Here is an 18,641-nt window from a genome sequence, read left to right on the forward strand (position 1 = left end):
AATTTGACCTGGGGCCAAGTGCACATCAGGAATGTGGGTAATAGTGGTGGTGGGCAGAGGAATCAGGGAGAGGAATCTTCTAGGACTGTGGAGTCCTGGAGAATGCGATGCGCAGGTGCAGTCTTATCTCTCTGGCTCCCGCTTCCCTTGCCAAAGTCCCTGCAAAGAGTCATCTTTCCCCCATTTATAGAGCCCTAGGCAGTTTCTTACAGGATGAGTTTCCTCTGTGCTGAGGCACCATTCTTGTCTGTTTCTTGTCAGGAGGGGAAACTGAGGTGACTCTCCCCAGGCCTGGAAGATTTCCTCACCACCTGTGTTATGCCCTTAGAGGGAGTCCGCTTGCAGAGGTCCTCCATCTCCCACAAGTGAATGTCTCTCCAGCTGAATCATGAGGCACGCTCAAACTTCTTCTACTGGACTCTGGGTGCTTAGGCTCAAGATGTAACTCCTGTCCCTACGCCTCATAGGAAGTCTAGAAGTTGCTGGAAAAGCTGGAGCCTCCTGGTTTTAAGGCCTGTGTGCAGGCTTCCGGTCATGGGTTTCACTGACCTTTTGATATTGTAAAATGATGTTATCATCTACAGAGTTCACTCTGGAGAACCTACCCATCGAGTTACAAAAATTAACACCCCTCCCTTCCTCTCTCTTTCTGTTTCTCTGTCTCTCTCTGTCTCTGTCTCTGTCTCTGTCTCTGTCTCTCTCTCTCTCTCTCTCTCTCTCTCTCACACACACACACACACACACACACACGGTGTTTTAGATACATTTAGGACTTCAGGGTAGATTGCAGTTTGAACCCACCTGGAAACCATGCTCCCGCCCCCAGTTCATAATGTGAAGCCTGAAGTCCTAACCCCCAGGACCTTGGAGCATGAGTGTATGGGACACAGATCTTTATAGAGGAAATTACATTCAAACTAGGGCAGATGAATGGGCCCCAGTCCAGTCTGCCCAGTGTCTTCTTCAGAAGAGGCTAGGATTGTCTACAGTGCCAGCTGTGTAAAGGAACAGTCACATGAGGACTGGCTATCTGCAAACCATGGAGGGAGTCATACAGCAACCTCATCTAGGCGGGTCCTTGAGCTAGGATTCCTAGCTTCCACAACTGTGAAACAAGAAGCCTCTGCTATTTAAGTTCCCCAGTCTTGGCTGTTTTGCAATGTCTGACCTAGCTGATGAACACTGCCCCAACACCTTCTCTGGATGATTGAATCCTTCCCTTCCGTCTTGCTCAGCCGTATGATATTGGCTTAACACAATACAAATGTATATTTCTATAGTCTGGAGGTCGGAAGTCCCAAGTTGGGCCAAGACAGGGCCAGCCTGAGAGTGTTAACTTCAGAATACAAGGGGGACTGTAGTGGCACAGTAGACATGGGTAAAGGGCTTGGCTTTGTGCCAAGGGAGAGAGCTGCTTGTGGTTTTGTCTCTTGACTTGCTCTGGAAACAAGGCGATATCAACTTTCATTTTCTCATCTGGAAAATGGGGTGATACTGCCTTAAGTTAAACTTAACTGGACCAAAAGACTCAGGATTCCATATTTGGAGTTCCTTCATAAGGAGCTGAAACCAAATGTGGTAGTAAGTCAACCAAAGCTTAGTGTTGGATTTTCCTCTGATAACAAGTAACTGAGTCTCAGCCAATCACAGCAGCTGAACATCAGCCACACACAACAGGCAACTGATCCGACTATGTTCAAATAAGGCAAAGATGGAGCTAGAACCAATTTAGTTGCTTCTGCACCTCGCTTCAGCTGTCTCCACTCCCATTTCCCATTTTCTGCCCCCATGGCCCAGTGGAGCTTCTCCTGGTTCTGTGCTGTCTCATCCATCCATTTGTCTTTCTTCAACTTGAACTCTTTTAAACTGATTTCTACGGTTTCTATTGTTAGCTGACTCTACCTTGTTGGGCTATGAAAATTAAGTAGAAATTTCAGCTTTGCAGTGGAATGACAGTAGGTGTTCTGTAAATGCCGGTTGTCATGACACCAGTGTCTCTATTGTCTGTTTCTTCAGTATTATGGTGACTAGGGGCCTCAAGTCAGTGCTACTGCTAGTGTGTGTGTGTGTGTGTGTGTGTGTGTGTGTGTGTGTGTGAGCATGCGTTTGTGGTGTGGTGTGGCTATGAAGTTGGTGGGAATGATGGAGGTTGGTTCAGCTGACAGCTATCAACCGAAGAAAAGTCACAAAAAACCACATCAACCATGGGCATAAAGACTACCCTTCCTGGGATGGAGAGATGGCTCAGTGGTTAGGAGCACTTGCTGCTCTTGCCAGGACCTAGGTTCAGTCCCCAGCACCCTATCTATAACTCCAGTTCCAGGTCTTCAACCTCTGTGGACACCAGACGAGCATATGGTGCACATACATACATGTCAATAATACACTCATATTTATACCAATAAATCTAAAATAAATACTGTCCTTCCCTCCTCCTTATTTCCAGGTAACCCACTGATTGATAGGAAATTGCATTAATCTGACTTCATGCCTCCACCCTAACACCCCCATTCACCCTCGGAGTTCACACCCATTATTAGTCACCGTGAATGAACTAGGAGTTGTGTACAGGCCAGATGTCACCCTAAGATAGAACTCTGGCTCCTGGAAGGTGCCTATGTGAGTTTGTATCCCTCACGTGGAGAGGCAAGAATGTATGTCTTCATGAGTGTGTCTGTGTAGCAGTGCGTGTGTGTATATGCCTCTGTGGACTCAGGGCAGGGAAGAAGGGATTGAGGTCTCTTTCTAGCCTCTTGGAGTGAATACTACAGCTTGGAGTGGAGGCATGACCTGAGGTCACAGAGCTGATGAGCGCTTCGGTTTGAAAGGTCAGCCTGCTGACTGAATTGGAACCTCAGGCCAGGCTATTCAACTGCCTACTTGACAGATTTTGATTCTGGGGGACAGGGGAAGGAAACACGGAGGTAGAAGAAGGCAGAGGAAGACAGAGGGAAAAAGGATGTACAATCCTTTTCCTATTTGTGTGGCCTTAGGCACAATCCTCAGGTGGTCTCCATTTCCTCATCCTGAAAAGGAAGCAGGGTCTTTTCCTTTTTGGGCAAGGACTGTGCGTGAACTTAATAAATGAACTAATGGAGTAAAGGACGCTGATCAGGGCTGGAGCCTCCCTGACACCTAGTACGGTCAGCTACAGCAAATGCCACGGGAGTGCTGGGTGTAGCCCTGTCACGTGGCTCTCCTTCTTTTCCCATCCTACGCTCCCCTCTTCCTCCTGCCTCTCCTCTTCCTACACTTAGAGCAGATGTAAGGGGAGTCTTTAGAAAGCTAATTTGCCAAGGTAGTGCTAGCCAGGCTCCTGTTTGCCGAAACCAAGGCAGTGAGCCCTCCAAAGGAATATGACAACCCTAGACAGAAAGGAATCTTTCCCTCTCACCCCACCCCCTTATCTTTCTTCTCATACAGAAGAAGACAGAAAAGTTGCCCGAGTCAGGTCCCATTAAACTCTCAAGAGCCTCTTGTTCCAGCCTGATATAGAATGAGACAAAAACAAAACAAAACAAGACAAAGCCCAGAAGCAGCAGAAGGGTGTGTGTTTGCTTCTCTGTTCTTAAAGCGTTTGGGGGAGGCCTGTTCAACATGCATCTTCCTTTCCTGTCCCCATCACGAGAGGATCCACCAGGCACAGTCCTAACCTTATCCCAGAGACTCATGAAATGCCCAGACAGAGGGAACTCCTATGGTTTGTGACTCCAGTTAATTTTTAATTTTTTTAAAATAGTGACTCATGAGGTTGGGGATATGACTCACTCAATAAAGGCCCCTCTGTGGATCTCCAGCATGTAAGAACTTGGAGGTGGTGCTATGGCCTTGTAGTCTTTGTGCTGGGAAGATGAAGACAGAAGGGACTCTGGGGCTCCCTGGCCAGCCAGTTAGTTTCAGCCAGTGAGAAATTCTGACTCAAAAATCAAGGTGAATGGTACTTGAGTCTGTCTTCTGGCTCATGAACACATGCACACATACACACACTTGTTCACGAGCACATATACTGATTCACAGTGCTTTAGTACACACACTTGTTCACGAGCACATACACTGATTCACAGTGCTTTAGTACATGCACTTGTTCACGAGCACACACATACACTGACTCACAGTGCTTTAGTACACACACTTGTTCACGAGCACACACATACACTGATTCACAGTGCTTTAGTACACGCACTTGTTCATGAGCACACACATACACTGATTCACAGTTCTTTGGTACACGCACTTGTTCACAAGCACACAAATACACTGATTCATAGTGCTTTAGCACACACACTTGATCACGAGCCCACACATACACTGACTCATAGTACTTTAGTTCTATGTATTAAATCTCCGAAGTACTTCAAGCTATGTGATATATGAAGGCGTGTCTAAGAATCTGGCCAAAGGCCAAATAGCAAGTTACTGGCTGAGCTGGACCTAGAACTAGGTCACTTACTCCTCAGGTCAAGCTTGGACTGGTTGTCACACATTGCCCTCTCTGGCACTGGCTGTAGCTCTAAGTCTGCTTGTGTCCTTCCTTTTGTCTATAATGCAAAGAGATTTCTGTTAAGGTCTGTTTATCCTATGACATCATTGAGGTCATAGTGACTCTCCAGGCAAAGATCTGTGGGACTATGAAGTGTGCAGTGACACGGAGCGTGACAACCTTGTCTCAAGGGTTAACCCAGCATTATTGATTTATTCCTCCAGAAAGAATGAAGACATGGCACCCCTAGGGACAAATTATGTCTCTACTTCCAAACTTGGTGGTCCTAGGCTGGTCGAAGGCTCTAAGAATAAAGACACTTATTGTCAAACATGGTGGCCTGAGTTTGATCTCTGGAATGGAAGGAGAGAACCAGAATTGGTGCCCGTAATCTCGTATAACCAAATCCAGAAAGCAATAACAATGTTTTATTTATTTATTTTTTAAAAGTTAGAGACAGTAGCTCCAGGCAGACACCTGTTGTCATAGGGAATGGGCTGCTTGCTGTGGGCACACAGGCAGGAGACTGGATCCTCACACAAGGGTTGCTGGGAGTCTCCAGTGGGGCAGTGCTAACCCACCAGGTCAGTTCTAGATCTTAGGCAGCTAGAGGGGGACAAACATCAGTTTCATGTTTCTGCTGTGACTCAGCAGTGACATAGTGAAAGTTTGCCAGCCTTTCTCTCTGGCTCTGTTTCCTTATCTGTGTAAAAAGAAAAAAAAAAGAAAGAAAGAAACAGGCAGAGCAGGCTCAGCCTGTGCCTGCTTATAAGGACAGATAGGACAAAAAGGGGGCAGAGTGATTGTGAAATATCTCCGGGGGCATCGTGTGATGTCAAGACACCAAGGGACGGCATGACGCCAGGAGCTTCTGTGAGGCAGCTGGTATGAGACGAAATGAAGGAAAAGGCTTTTCTCATGCTCCAGCCACCGCTGTCTGGAGCAGGGCACTCCGCACATGACATTCTTTTGAGATATGCTGGTTTGACTGTGAATTTTTCTTTTGTGAGTAAGAAAGCCCTGGGTTAAATTCCTTCTCCTTTCTTCCCTTCGTCCTTTCCTCTTCCTCCTTCCTTCCTTCCTTCCCTTCCTTCCTCCTTGCTTCCTAGGATTTCCTCCTTTCCCACTCCTTCCCCACCTCTTCCCGCCTTTTTCCTTTCCTCCCTTCTTACTCCTTCCCTCCTCCCTTCTTTTGCTCCCCTCCTTCCTGCTCCTCCCCCTACTTTTCCTCCCTCCCTCTCTCTTCTCCTCTCTCCTTCCAATCCCTCCTTTCCTTCCTACCTTTCCTCCCTATTCTTTCCCTTCCTCCCTGCCATCTCCTCTTTCTTTTGTCAAAACACCTCTGTTGAATTATTATATAATAAATGTCCTATATTAGTTCCCTTTTCCCCCACGGCTGTGACAAAATCCCTGACAGAAGCAGCTTAAGGGAGGAAGGACGGTTTGTTCTGGTTACACTAGAGTCCAAGGCAGCTGGAGGCATTGCATCTGTGGTTAGGAGTCATAAGAGGACCAGTGCTGGCTCTCAGTTCACCTTTCCGTCCTTATTTGGTTTAGGCCCTCAGTCTGTGAGGGTGGCGCCACCCACATTTAGGGTAGGTCGTCTTATCCCATTTAACCCCGGCTAGAGACTTTTCACAGACAGGCAGGGAGGTTTGTCTCCTGGGGGATTATAGATCCTGTCAAGTTGACAGTGTTTATCATCAAATGGCTCAAATTTAAGTTGACAATTTAGGTGCCTTTTCAGCGAAGTAGACAGTGAGTCGGTCTCTTAAAAGTTGATAACTTGATAAACTTTCACGTGTGAAAACACACTAGAACCGTCATGGACGTGCAATGACACCATCACCCCAAGGGGATTCCTCACGGCCTTTGTGGCCCTTTCTCCCTCTGTCTCCCACTGCCATACCCAGTCACACCGCGGCTGGTGTCACTTGAAAGATTTTTCCTTCAAGATCTAGGAAGGTAGAAGCAGGAGGACCACAAGTTCCTGGTGAGTCTGAGCAGTGCATCCTGAGAGGGGGACACTGCACCCTGAGAACAGGAGGCTGACCCAGCAAGGTACGTAGCAAGGCGCTGTTCCAGACAGCAGCAACGTCAGCAACCAACCTCCTCCAACTTAAAAATAAAAACAAATAAAGATAGTTCCATTTTTTAGATTGCCGTGTCTGAGATTTTACTCTCGTTGGTTTGTTTGGTAAAGAGTCTCATGCAGGTCTGGTTAGCCTCAAACTTATTGCATTGCTGACGATGACCTTGAGTTTCTGATTAGTGCACACCCCACCATATCTGGTTTTATTTGGCAAAAAGTGTAGGGTTCAGGGCTTCGTGCATGTTGCTCTACCATCTGAGCTACATCCCCCAGCCTAGAGTTCTTTATAAAAAAAACTTTATTTTTATTTTGTGCACATGAGTGTCTGTCTGTATGCATGCATGTGTAACACATGCAGGCCCAAACAGGACAGAAGAGATCTAGGTAGCCTCTAGAACTTGAGTTACGGCAAACTGGGAGCCACCATGTGAGTACCAGAAACTGAACTCAGGTCTTCTACAAGAGCAGTGAGTGTTCTTTACTGCCAAGCCATCTCTCCAGCCCCAGTCCAGAGATTTTTTAATATGAGAAATAAAAGAAGCATATTTCAGAACCTACCAGATAGGTCCTCTCAGTGCTCACTGTGAGTAGGTGTAGCTTGTGCCTAGGGACAAAGAGTCTGGGATGGACAGGCTGCTGACACAGTCCAAAGAAAAGTGTAAACCACGTGAGATCTAAGGTTCAAGCTCCAGCTTTGAGGGTTCCATGGTCCCTGCTCATGTGACCACCTCAAACTATCTTCACTAACCAGGTACAGGGAAGCTATGGACTTGCTTAATCTTTCAAGGGGCTGACCTGGGACTCTGAAAGAGAATGAGAGGCAGGATCAACATCCAGAGCCGTTGTGCGTCATTTCTGGGACGCCAGCTTGTTCCTGACTAGAAAAAGAGCGCTGGGGTAAGAAGTCAGAGGAGCTGGAGCCTGCCAAAGCATCCACATAGTTTTGCTGTGTCATTTGGAGTTAGGCACCAGGGCATAAGCTCCAGGAGGACAGATTTACTTTGTTCCTTAGAACACCTTGGTGCCCAGCATGGTGCTTTGTGTGAGAGAGACTGAAAAGGGTGTATGCCATGGACAAAGAACACTCAATTGTGACACACACAGCTCCATCTTCCTAAAGTTTGTGCAGCCTTTGGCGTGTCCTGCAAGGACACTCAGAACTAAAGTTGCTAAAGGTACCGAGGCTCAGCCCATAGGCAGCTTTTCTGGTCATCCTTCACCTGTCCTGGACTCTGACTCGTCTGCCGCCTGGACCATTAGGCAGTGTCTTTTGGCTATACCATATTTGCCTTCAAGGAATGAGACTTTGGTCACTTGTTCCCAGCCTGCACCCCTCATTTTTTTGTTCAGCTTGTGGTCTAACTTGAGACTTCTTCTCTGGGAACTAACTTTCGGGTAACACACACACACACACACACACACACACACACACACACACACACACACACACACGTGTGACTCTGCTCAGGTGGACCAGACATCCTGTGAAGGTTCTAGCTGGTGACTACAGGGTTGTCATAGTTCTCTGAAATGAGCCCAGAAGCTGCCAGATCTGCAGAGCTATCCCCTAGTCTGTCTTCCCTGCTCTTTGAAACACTGCTTTGGGGGAATGACTCATTAACTGATTCTTCCTGTCAACAAAAACAAATGGCTCAGAGAGATCCCCACAGGCCCTCATCAGTCGAGGGAGAAGGGGAAACCCTCTTACACAAAAGCCTTTGTGGGGAAATTGAGAAGGAGGGGGGCCAGAATAAATACAGGACGATCCAAATGACCTGGGGCCAAGGGGAGGGACTCTGCCCAGATCCTCTGGCTCCTGAAGCAGAGCTCACTTCTTTCCTACTATGGCCATCAGAACCTGTGCTTTAGAGATGAGCAGGGGCCTTCCTTGGCACTGAAGCACACTTTCTTTTCTTTTGCATTTCTACCTAAACAGGCTTGGGGAAAGGAGGCCAGTCCACATACTGATGTCATCATGAAGAGGACTGTAGCCTTCAGAAGTGACCAGATCAGACAGCTTTGCCTTTTCTGTATATTTTAAACACATGGAACCACCTAGTATGTGGCCTTTTATGACAGGCTTCTTTCTCTCAGCCCAATTTCTTTAAGCATTATTCATGTTGTTGCATCTATTAATAGTTATTCCTCTTTATTTTCAAGTGATATTCTACTGCATGGATAGGCCATATTTTATTTATTCAATGATTTATTCACAGATCATTGTAATGTGTTGAGTTTGGGGTTTGGTTTTACGGCTCAGGCAACTTTCTTAACATTATTGAGTCTTAATGTCTTTCCTTTCTTTTAAAAACTATTATTTATTTAAGTGCACGCATCTCAGTGTGTAAACATATTCAAGCATGCGTTTACAGGTGCTTGTGCGTGGAGACATGAAAATAGCATTGTCTTTCTTTCTCCCTCTCCACTTACTTCTTTGGAACAGGGTTTCTCCCTGAACCTGGGTCTTGTGTTTCCTTGGTTAGGCTGGCTTCCCGCAAGCCTCAGCAACCGTTCTGTCTCTGCCTCCAGAACTGGGGTCAGAAGCATGCGTTCAACACCCAACTATGGGCCCTGTGAACCAAGTTCCAGGTCTCTGGATTATCAGTAAGTGCTCTTAACCACTGAGCAATCTCTCTGGCTCCCTTGGTTCTTTATCTGTCACATGGCTGCAAAGTTTACCTGGAAGATTGCCATAAGATTTAGCATAAATATACAGTTTGAAAATACATGAAGTCTTTTCCCCTGATGGATAATTCGACGTTAATATCACCATCTTTCCAATGAACTTTCTGGGTCTAGTGAAAGGAAAGTGAGTAGAATCTAGGCTTCTCTCAAGCATACCATGTCTTCTCTAGGACAGAGAGAACATCTGTTTAGCCTCATCTGTCCAGCAGCCCCATGGCCTGGTTTTATAAGCCATCCTCCTTTGATGGAGGCTCATTTCCAGGTCACTGGCTAGCTGCTCGGCAGTCTGAGGCAAGCCCACGCCGTCAGTCCCAGGCCCATTTCTTTGTCATCACAGAAATGTCTGTTTTGTCCACACCACCTTAAAGCTAGTCAGGTTCGCCCACAAACCGTTGGGTACATTTTCGGAGGTCTGGATACTGGCATGCTGTCCCAGGAGCCGGCACTGGTCCCCTCAGGCATTGTGTGAGGCCTGTCAGCTGTCCAGGCAGAGGGGCAGAACCACTGTCCCCTGGAACTCAAAGGATAGAGCTGTGCTTGTACAAAGTCCTCAAACAGGAATCTGGGACCATGGTGGCACACGCCTGTAATCCCAACTCCTAAGAGGGTGAGGCAAGAAGGTTACAGCTTCTTGGCAAGCTTTAGCTATGTCACCAAGAGCCTGTCCTCCCACCTTCCCACAAGAACAGAAAAAGAAAAGACATCTTGTTATGGGTCTGGCTGATTGACTGCTGGGTAGACAACAGCATCTAGAGAGGTGCATTCCATTTCAGTGAGATGGAGGACCTCTCCCATCCTCAGGGGGAAAAACCCCTCACTACTGAAGTGTGCACTTGCAGTGTTTTCTCTCTCCTCTCTCGCTTACTTGGCCACAGGTGGAAGAGAGTAAAGAAAGAAAGACAAGACAGACAGACGAAAGACAGACAGATACACACAGAAAAAGACAGACAGACGGAGAGTGATTTCATAATACACCAAATACATCATATAGTACAATACATTCTGCGTTAGAAAAATGTAGGTTGTTGGTCTTAAACTCTGTTGCTGTAATTAAATGCAAATCAACCACTGGTGATTGAGCTCATCCCCAAACAGAGATGCCCGTGAAAGCCGTGCTTCTGAAAAGGGGAGCTCCTTGGACAAACCTATTTCTGTCTGGGTGTTTCCCCATTATAAACACCTCCAGACAGAACAATGCTGTGCTGATCTTCAAGGATAACTAACCGAGGACAGCGGGATGGGTTTCATCTTCCTTTTGGCGACCTTTAGCTCTTTATGTAGCCAAGAATGACTTTGGGTTTCTAATCCCCCTGCCTCAGCTTCCGGAGCACTGAGATTACAGGGATGTGTCACCACCACACTTGATTTATGTTGTGTGGGGATTAGACCTAGGGCCTCATACAGGCTAGGGTAGGGCCCCACCATCAAGCTATATCCTGAACCTTGTATCTCCTTAGAAACTCTCCCCTTCCTGGAAGGCTTCTAATTACTGCACAAAGCAGGTGATTGTACTGAGTTCCCAAGAAGTAGGCCACTCTATTGCAGGAATGGAGTTGAGCCTTCAGGGTATTATCAGGGAAAGGGGTGTCCAGGTGTCTGTGTTTTCTTTGTATTACTTCAGAGTCCTTTCCTTCCTGGCCTGTGATTCTTATCTGTTGCTGGTTGGCTCCTCGGAGTTGGCCATTCTCCCCCATCTATCATGGTTAGTCTGCTGTTTCCTCTGGGTCCTCTGCTTTTTCTTCAGCAGTGACCACACTCATGGTTTCAGGCAATGCCCTCACTTTCCATTTGTGTGACAGTCTCCTCCAAATCCACCTTCTCCTCTGTGGGTAGTTGTATCTTAACCAGAAGAGGCATGGTGCAAACTCTTCTAAGGTAATTCCAGGGAGGCCTAGGAGCTGACTATGAACTCTCGGCCATGCTTGAGGACTCAGTGTAATACCATCTCTCTCAGGGTTCCCTATTTGTTCCATATGCAGCGTTAATTAACACGTTAGCACTTGATACCTGCTAGTTGTGCCTTCTCTTGTGATCCTAGGGCGTTTAAGTATGCCCTTCATCTTGTGTAACCATCACCTGATCAGCCATTCATTTCCAGAGTTTTTCTGTCCCCCTACACAGGAAAACTCCACACATTAAACCATAGTCCTTATTTGCCTCTTGTATTTGAGGATCATTGCCTTACATAAATCTAGGCAGCATACAGTGTTAAGATGCCCTTGAAATTATGCAAGGCATTGGCCATGTTTCTATCAACGTTCATGACATTTTTGAAGAAACATAAATATTCTTTAAAGTTAAAACAACCAGAAGACTAGATGTTATGGTACATTTTAAAGTTCTTGGGTCAAACAATGCTCAAGAATTTCTGTCCTTTGCACGAACATGGTCAGAACTGAAGGTCATTAGTTAAATGCAATAAGGCAAGCAGGGAAGATAAATACCACACATTCTCACTCATTTGTGTATATTAGTATGTTGATCTTGCAGAGGAGTGGTTTGGGACAGTAGGCATCAGAGACTGGAAGACCATGAGACTAATGAGGCAAACAAAGAGAAATTCAATTAAGAGGAAGAAAAAGGAAGAAAAAAATACAGAGAGGAGAAACTACGTTTTTTATATACCACAATAAGCTAACAATTAATTAAAACATTCTTTAATATATTTCAGAATGACTAGGAAAATATGAATTTCCCACTCCTAAAAGCAATGTTTAAACAGATAGAAATGCTTATTATCTTGATTTGATTATCACACATGACTTCCCTATATCAAATCACTCTAAGGTACCCCATAAAGATCTATAAACATAACTCAAAAAAATTTTTTAAAAAATATTGTAATTTTCACTGTGAGATCACTTTTTCCTGTATTACAGATTCTACAGTCTATGACATCAGTTCTGATTAAATTAATTTCATTCTGCTAACATGCCTATGCGTGTGAATAAAGTGTTAGCCAAAGCAGTGGATTCTTTCTTCTGAGAGTGCCCAGAACCTGGTGTAGGGCTGAGAGGAATGTCCTTCTCAGATAACATGTCTTTGTAGTTCTTTGAAGTCATGGTTTTTAATTATGGTGAGCAGAGCAGAGGAACTTTATGCTTGGGTCTTCTCAAAGTAAGACCCAGAAAGCTTATTCAGATGGAGAGATGAGGAGATACAGAACTCTCAATGCAAAGCACATAATATCTGTTTTAGAACAGAAAGGGTGTGTCTCTGACTATCAAGTGGGCAGGGGCTATGTTCCATCTAGCCTTCCACTTGGCTGTAATGATTTATGGCTTAGAATCTCGAGAGAGGCTTGGTTAGGTCCATGTAACTCGAGGTCTCATGAGTTTTCAGTCAAGTTATCACCAAGAGCTAACATCACATGAAGGGCACTTACGTGATTGCTGGCAGGTGTGAGCTGTTGTTGGCTGTGAGCCAGTGAGTGATCTTTGCTCCTTAGCAAATGACCTCTTCTGAATCTGCTGGAAGTTCTCATCAGTATGGCAATCAGCTTTCTCCAGAGCAAGGGATCCAAGAGAAAGAGGAAGAGCATAAAACGGAAGCCATCCTCTTTTCAGCCCAACCTCAGAGGTGACGTATCAGTACTGCTACATTCTGTCGGTGACATAAACTCCAGTCCAAGTGGGAAAGGGCTACAAAAGGGTTTTCACACCAGGAGGCTGAGGTCACTAGAGACCATGCTGGAGGCTGTCTACCTTAGCTTCTTACCCCCATCAAATCTTCACTTGTCAAGGTCATCAACAGCCCTCACATGTCAAAGTTCACTGGCTTATTCTCAGATTTCAGTTTATAAGACTTTGGAGACTGTTAAAAGTCTCTTTTTTTAGTACCTTGATTGCAATGCTCTCTCTAAAGTTCATGTTGAAATTTAATTGCGCATATGGCAGGGATAAGAGGCATCATCGGAGGGCAGTTAGGTCTTGGAGCTACTGCTCTCCTGAAAGGACTAGGTCATTAAGGTGGGACAGACTTAGTTATTGTGTAAGTGGCAAACTCCTGATAAAATGCTCATTAAAAGGATGACTGTTTTGATTCCTTTTATCTTGGTGCATATTGCCTTCTGTTGCCCTGGTATGACACAGCACAAAGGGCCTCATTGGGCATCAGCGCCATGTTCTGATACTTCCTGATCACCAGAGCCATGAGCCAAACAAATTAGATTGCTTCTAAATCACCCAGTCTTTGTTATCTTCTTAAGGCAGTGGAAAACAGACCCTAGGTTTCCAGGGTTCTTCTGCTCACTTCTTCTCTTGCTCTATCATCCTCACCAACCCCCTATGGGATTTAACTTACGTTTAATTACCTCACTTGTAGCTGAGTTCCATGTGTTCATGTATTCTTTCTGTTTTCTCTGCTATTATAATGATCCTTGGGAAGACTGGTACCAGCAATAGTTGGCTGGGTTCCCTCCAGGAAGACAAGGCAGTTCTAAAACTTCTTAGAGAAAACACCAAAACCAGGGGAAGGACTCTTTAGAACGATGCAATTTTGTTTACAAGTTTGTGTGGCCAAACTTTGGATTTTCTCTGTGTGAGTCTGAAAGCTTACAAGGAATCTGTCCTACTCCTGGGAGGGGCAGAAAACCACACTAGGCTGAATCCTTATCCCCAATGAGATGACTTTTAGAGGCCTCAGTGCAGGTTGGGTTTTGCTCTGGATGGTCTCATCCACTAGACGGGGGTGCTTCAGCCATGCAGGATCCAGACTGCTTATACTTTTAACCCCAAGAGACCCAAGGAAATTTCAGGTAGTGAGGAAGTTTTATCAGCTTCCCTTCCTCTTAGGTGCCAGCTAGAGATGAGACCTGAATGTCCCCAGAAGGTGTATATGTGGGGGAGTGCATTTATGGGAGTGGGCGCGTTTGCAGATGTGTATACACTTGTGGGGAGGCCAGAGGGTCAGCGAGAAGCATTTGTACACTGGTGCCGTCTGCCTTGATTTCTGAGTTAGGGTCTCTTGCTTGGTTTGGAATTCGGCAGTTTGGCTAGGCTGGATGGCCAGTGAGCCCCAAAGATTGTGTGTATTCAGTTCCTCATAGCCAGGATCACAAATGTACACCACCATACCTGCTTTTTGGGCTCAGAGTCAGAGTCAGTCCTTGTATCTGCACAGGAAGCACCTTACAGACTGAACCCTCTTTGCAGCTGCCACTCTAACTTTGTGAGTTGATGGTCTCATTGTAAATCGTATCTTATGTTCCCCCAACTTCACATCTTCTAGCCCTCACTCCATTGTGACTGAATTGAGTGCCTTTATAGGGGTAATTAAAGTTCATTGGCAATAATAAAGATGGGGCTCTAATCCAGAAAGGTTAATCGCCTTATTAAAAGAGACGAAAGTGACTGTTTTTTCTGCCCCTTGAAAGCAAGGTCAAACAACAGTGGCCTGCAAGTCTGGAAGGCAGTTTTTATAAGAAACCAAATCTTGCTGGTTCATTAACCTTGGACGTGTCAACTTTCCACACTGAGAAACAGAATGTCTGCTGTTTAAGCTGCCTGCTCCACAGGATTTACTATAGCAACTTGTTCATAATGAGACAGACCCGCATCCTCACTACCTACCTGGCCTGGCTCGCTATCAGTGTCTGGATCAAATGGTATCCTCACTCTCCTTAGACCCTTTTGGCACATCCTCCAGACTCGAGCTTTGCTCCGCTTGTTATTTTTAAGATGTTCTCTTTCTCTTCTGGTTCTGCAAGCCCATTCTCCCTCCACTGACAGCCCAGGCCTGCTCTTCTGCAAGGAATTCAATGGTCCTAGGCTCTCCCTCCTCTGATCTGGCACATTCATCATAGTAAACATCATCTGTTTTACTACTTGCATGTGATCTTTTGTCTGCAATAATGGCTTTATGTCCCTAAACCCTAGGGAAAGAGTTTGAGGACAAGTTCTTTGCTTTTTTCTTTATAGTAAATCAAAGTTATGTAGAAGTCATTAATAGGGTAATAAATATGCAGATTATACAAGTCTTTGGAAAGACAGGAATAGAATTAAAGAAAAGCTGTTATTTAGGAAGAGTGTCCCAGACATCTGACCTGTTCATCTCTTGTGTCTGGGGCATAGATTATACCATGGGACCTGCCCTTCAGGGGTACTACCCGTCTACCCGTATGTTACCTGGAACTCTTGGACAAGTTCCCACTGTTCTGGCCTTGTGCCCTGGTCGGAAGCATGAAGGGAAAGGGTTCACAAAAGCTTTTCAAAGTTATGGAAGGTACTGGGAATAGACGGAGAATCAGAGAAAAGGGAAGAAATAGGAACACACACACAAACAGAGAGAGAGAGAGAGAGAGAGAGAGAGAGAGAGAGAGAGAGAGAGAGATTCTGATATAAAGAGAGAAGGATAGGAAGAGGGAGAGGAGGGAGAAAAAGGATGTGGATAAGGAGGACGATGGGGAGGAAGGAGAGAAAGATGGGAGAAGGGAATCACTGGGAGGGTAAAGTGTGGGTAGAAAGCCTGGGAGGACTTAGCTGAAGATTCTGAGGATCAGAAAGGACAGCATGAAAAGTCAGCAGAGGAGACTCTGAACAATAAGCAACATCAGGAGGATTATGCAAAGGAGGACAGGAAGAAGGGCAGGCCTAAAGGCAGAAGAAAGGATTAATCAACTTAGTATCTTTTGCTGGAACTTCTGAAGAAGCCTGACTTAAGTTTGTGTTTATGAGTCTTGGACATAAATCTGCTCCAGCCTCGAGAGCTTGGAATCTGGGCAACCGGAAGACTTCTCTGTTCTCCCAAGGGGGAATTATTCCAGGCTATGCAAAGGGTTGAGCCTCGTTAGATGGTCATATCACTCAGGTTTTCTCAGATATGAATTTGCCAGGATGAAAATTCAGCCTGGGAGGATGAGGAAGAAGGTGCCTCCCAAGGCCATGGAAGGGGTTTATAGTATATATGCTCACTTATATAGTCTTTAAATTATTTTGGCAAACCATTCTCTTTTAGCTGTTTTCATCATTAAGGACTGCTGCCCCTGCCCTCTCTTAGGTGGCTCTTAGTCTCTTCGCTTCAGTTAAATTATCTTCAGTTGTTCTAGTATAGACATGGCTGCCTTCTGAGTTACAGCAACTGCCCTCTGCCATTGTGACTTGAGGGTTGGGAGCTTCCTGTCTTGTTACCTCACGGATGTTTCCCATAGTTCTGGCTTCAGTAGGATGAGGAAGCAAAAAAAAAGGTATTTGTAATGTACAGAGCCAGAAGCTGGCCTGTAGGAAACACAATCATCAAATGTATAAGGAAGTGCAGAATTTCCTTCCTAAGAAGGTGCAATGACCAACGTAGCTCTGCTTAGCATTAATGTGTGTGATAATGAGGCTTATGCGATCAGTTATAAATGTGCCATATGAAATTCTTCCTCTTTTGAATTGTACAGCCAGTATTAGTGGTTTCCTCTCCCTCTTCCCTCTCCCTCCCTTCTTTCCTTCTTTCTTTTCTTTTTTATATATGTGTTCATGTATGTACAGGTATGTATGTGTGTGTGTGTGTGTGTGTGTGTGTGTATGATGGTACATGGCATGGGCTTGATTGTCCATGTGGAGGCCAGGGGACAATCTGTTGTTTTTTAAGTGCCTTCTACTTCTCCTCCTAGTTATCCCTATATGGTGTGTGTGTGTGTGTGTGTGTGTGTGTGTGTGTGTGTGTGTGTGTGGTCAGACGACAATTTTCAAGGTCAGTTCTCTGCCTCCACCACGTGGGTTTGAAGAAGGAGGAACTTAGTTAATCTGGTTTGGTGGCTTGCTCCTTTATCTCACTGTCCCAAGGGTTTTGTTTGATTATTTTTGGTTTTGTTTGAGATAGCTTCTTCCAACAGCCTGGAGCTTGCTTAAATAAACCACGTCTACTTGTGCCACAGGGATCCACCTCCCTCCACCTCCCCGTTCCTGGGATTATAAGCATGTGTCATGCCTGGTTTTTTATACACAGGCTCAGCAGCTATAACTCAGACTAAGTCAAGCACTTTAGTGACTGAGCCCAGCGCTGGAGATATTTTAGTTCTGAGATGTGCTCGGTATATCATGTGTGTTTATATGGACTAAACATTAGGACATTAGCTCTCTGAAAATGGGAACTCAATGTCCTTAGTGCTGATATGAATCAGGCATTGGACAGATATCGCTAAGATATGAATGAATGACTGAATGAATGAATGAAATGCACCCTGAAGCAAGTATCTGGCTGTTCATTTTCTAAACACCATCAGCCACTGTCTTCACTATAATAAAAGAAGCTGTATCAGCAAAGACAGCCTTGCTCATGAGAGAAATGTCTTTTTCCACCTCTTATCCAGGTCACTGAGGGATGGCAATGTGGAAGGTATGAACATCATGTTCTGTGAGCCTTGTAGAGCCCTATGTTCTAGGTTGGAGAAGTCTGTCTTAGCTGTCCTTTCAGCTTTCCTGGTATCCCCAAAGCTTTTTTTTTAAACGCGGGGCTCGGTCATTGCCAAACCTCTCTGCATGTTTTTGTTCCTTTTCGGTGGAAATTTCACTTTGTCGACAGAGCTGAAGTTTCCTCACAGGCTTCAGATTACAAATAAAGGCTTACTCTGTCCCCTCAAGTCTCCTTTGGGAATACTTGTCTTATTTTACATTTTAAAAGTTACCCCTGGTCCGAATTGGGACTTGTACAAGGCTACCAAGACTCCAGACTGAAAACCCAATGATTTCCTTTTAAATTTAGGTAAAGAAGTTTGACCCAGGATTCTTATTTGGATAGCCTAGTTCTTGGAAATGCAGCTGGTGTCTCTTGGGACCACTCCCACTCTAAAAGCTTCCCTGTGTAACTCGCCTGTAAACCTTCCTAGAAAGGGCTTTCCACGCCAAGCTCTGTGGCAGGGACTTCAGGAGACACAAAGGTGCTTTTATTCCATCCAGGCAAGGCCCCTGGGCAGGGTAATTTGCTCTGGTTTGGTTTCCCCAATAGCTGTCTCCAAATTTGATCTTTCTGAAATTCTTTTGCATGTCTAATCTAAATCTCGCCTGTTTCAGACAACTTTTTGTTTGTTTAAGACCACTTAGTTCTTTCTGGGAAAGAAGAAGTATTCCTCCCCTTCCATCTAATCTTTCCTTCTGAATTAAAAGATCCCAGTCTAATCACTATGAAGTACTTTTGCAGTTGAACTGGAAGAAATGGAGACGCCCTGTACTTGATCTTAGCCAAAGGGTGGAGAACCGATAAGGACCAAGGTCGTTTCAAGAGACGGTTGGGCCTTCTCCTTTTATCTATCAGACCGGCAGAACAATAGACTCCATGAAATTGGAATTGTCCCTGTAATTCTTCCATCCTGGGAGAAAGAAGAAGGTGTGAGGGACCCTAGTGCCCACCAGAAGGGAAGCTTGTCTCCCAGAAAGAGATGGACAGCTTGGTAAGCAGATT

At 45.3% G+C, this 18,641-nt stretch overlaps 1 protein-coding gene and 1 long non-coding RNA gene across 2 annotated transcripts in view; both read left to right on the plus strand.

The window, feature by feature from the left end:
* LOC119816428 overlaps window positions 1–1,988 on the plus strand; it is a 45,001-nt gene extending 43,013 nt beyond the window's left edge. Inside the window, exon 9 of the long non-coding RNA XR_005285764.1 lies at window positions 262–1,988. This is a non-coding gene — a long non-coding RNA (uncharacterized LOC119816428). The remainder of the gene's footprint in view (window positions 1–261) is intronic.
* Window positions 1,989–12,727: 10,739 nt separating this feature from the next.
* Window positions 12,728–18,641, plus strand: part of LOC119817552 (calmodulin-4-like) — a 58,688-nt gene continuing 52,774 nt past the window's right edge. The window contains exon 1 of the mRNA XM_038334867.1: window positions 12,728–12,836. The gene's annotated coding sequence lies outside the window, so the exon portion shown is untranslated. The remainder of the gene's footprint in view (window positions 12,837–18,641) is intronic.

This window comes from Arvicola amphibius, chromosome 6 (assembly GCF_903992535.2).
Source record: "Arvicola amphibius chromosome 6, mArvAmp1.2, whole genome shotgun sequence".
NCBI lineage: Eukaryota > Metazoa > Chordata > Mammalia > Rodentia > Cricetidae > Arvicola > Arvicola amphibius.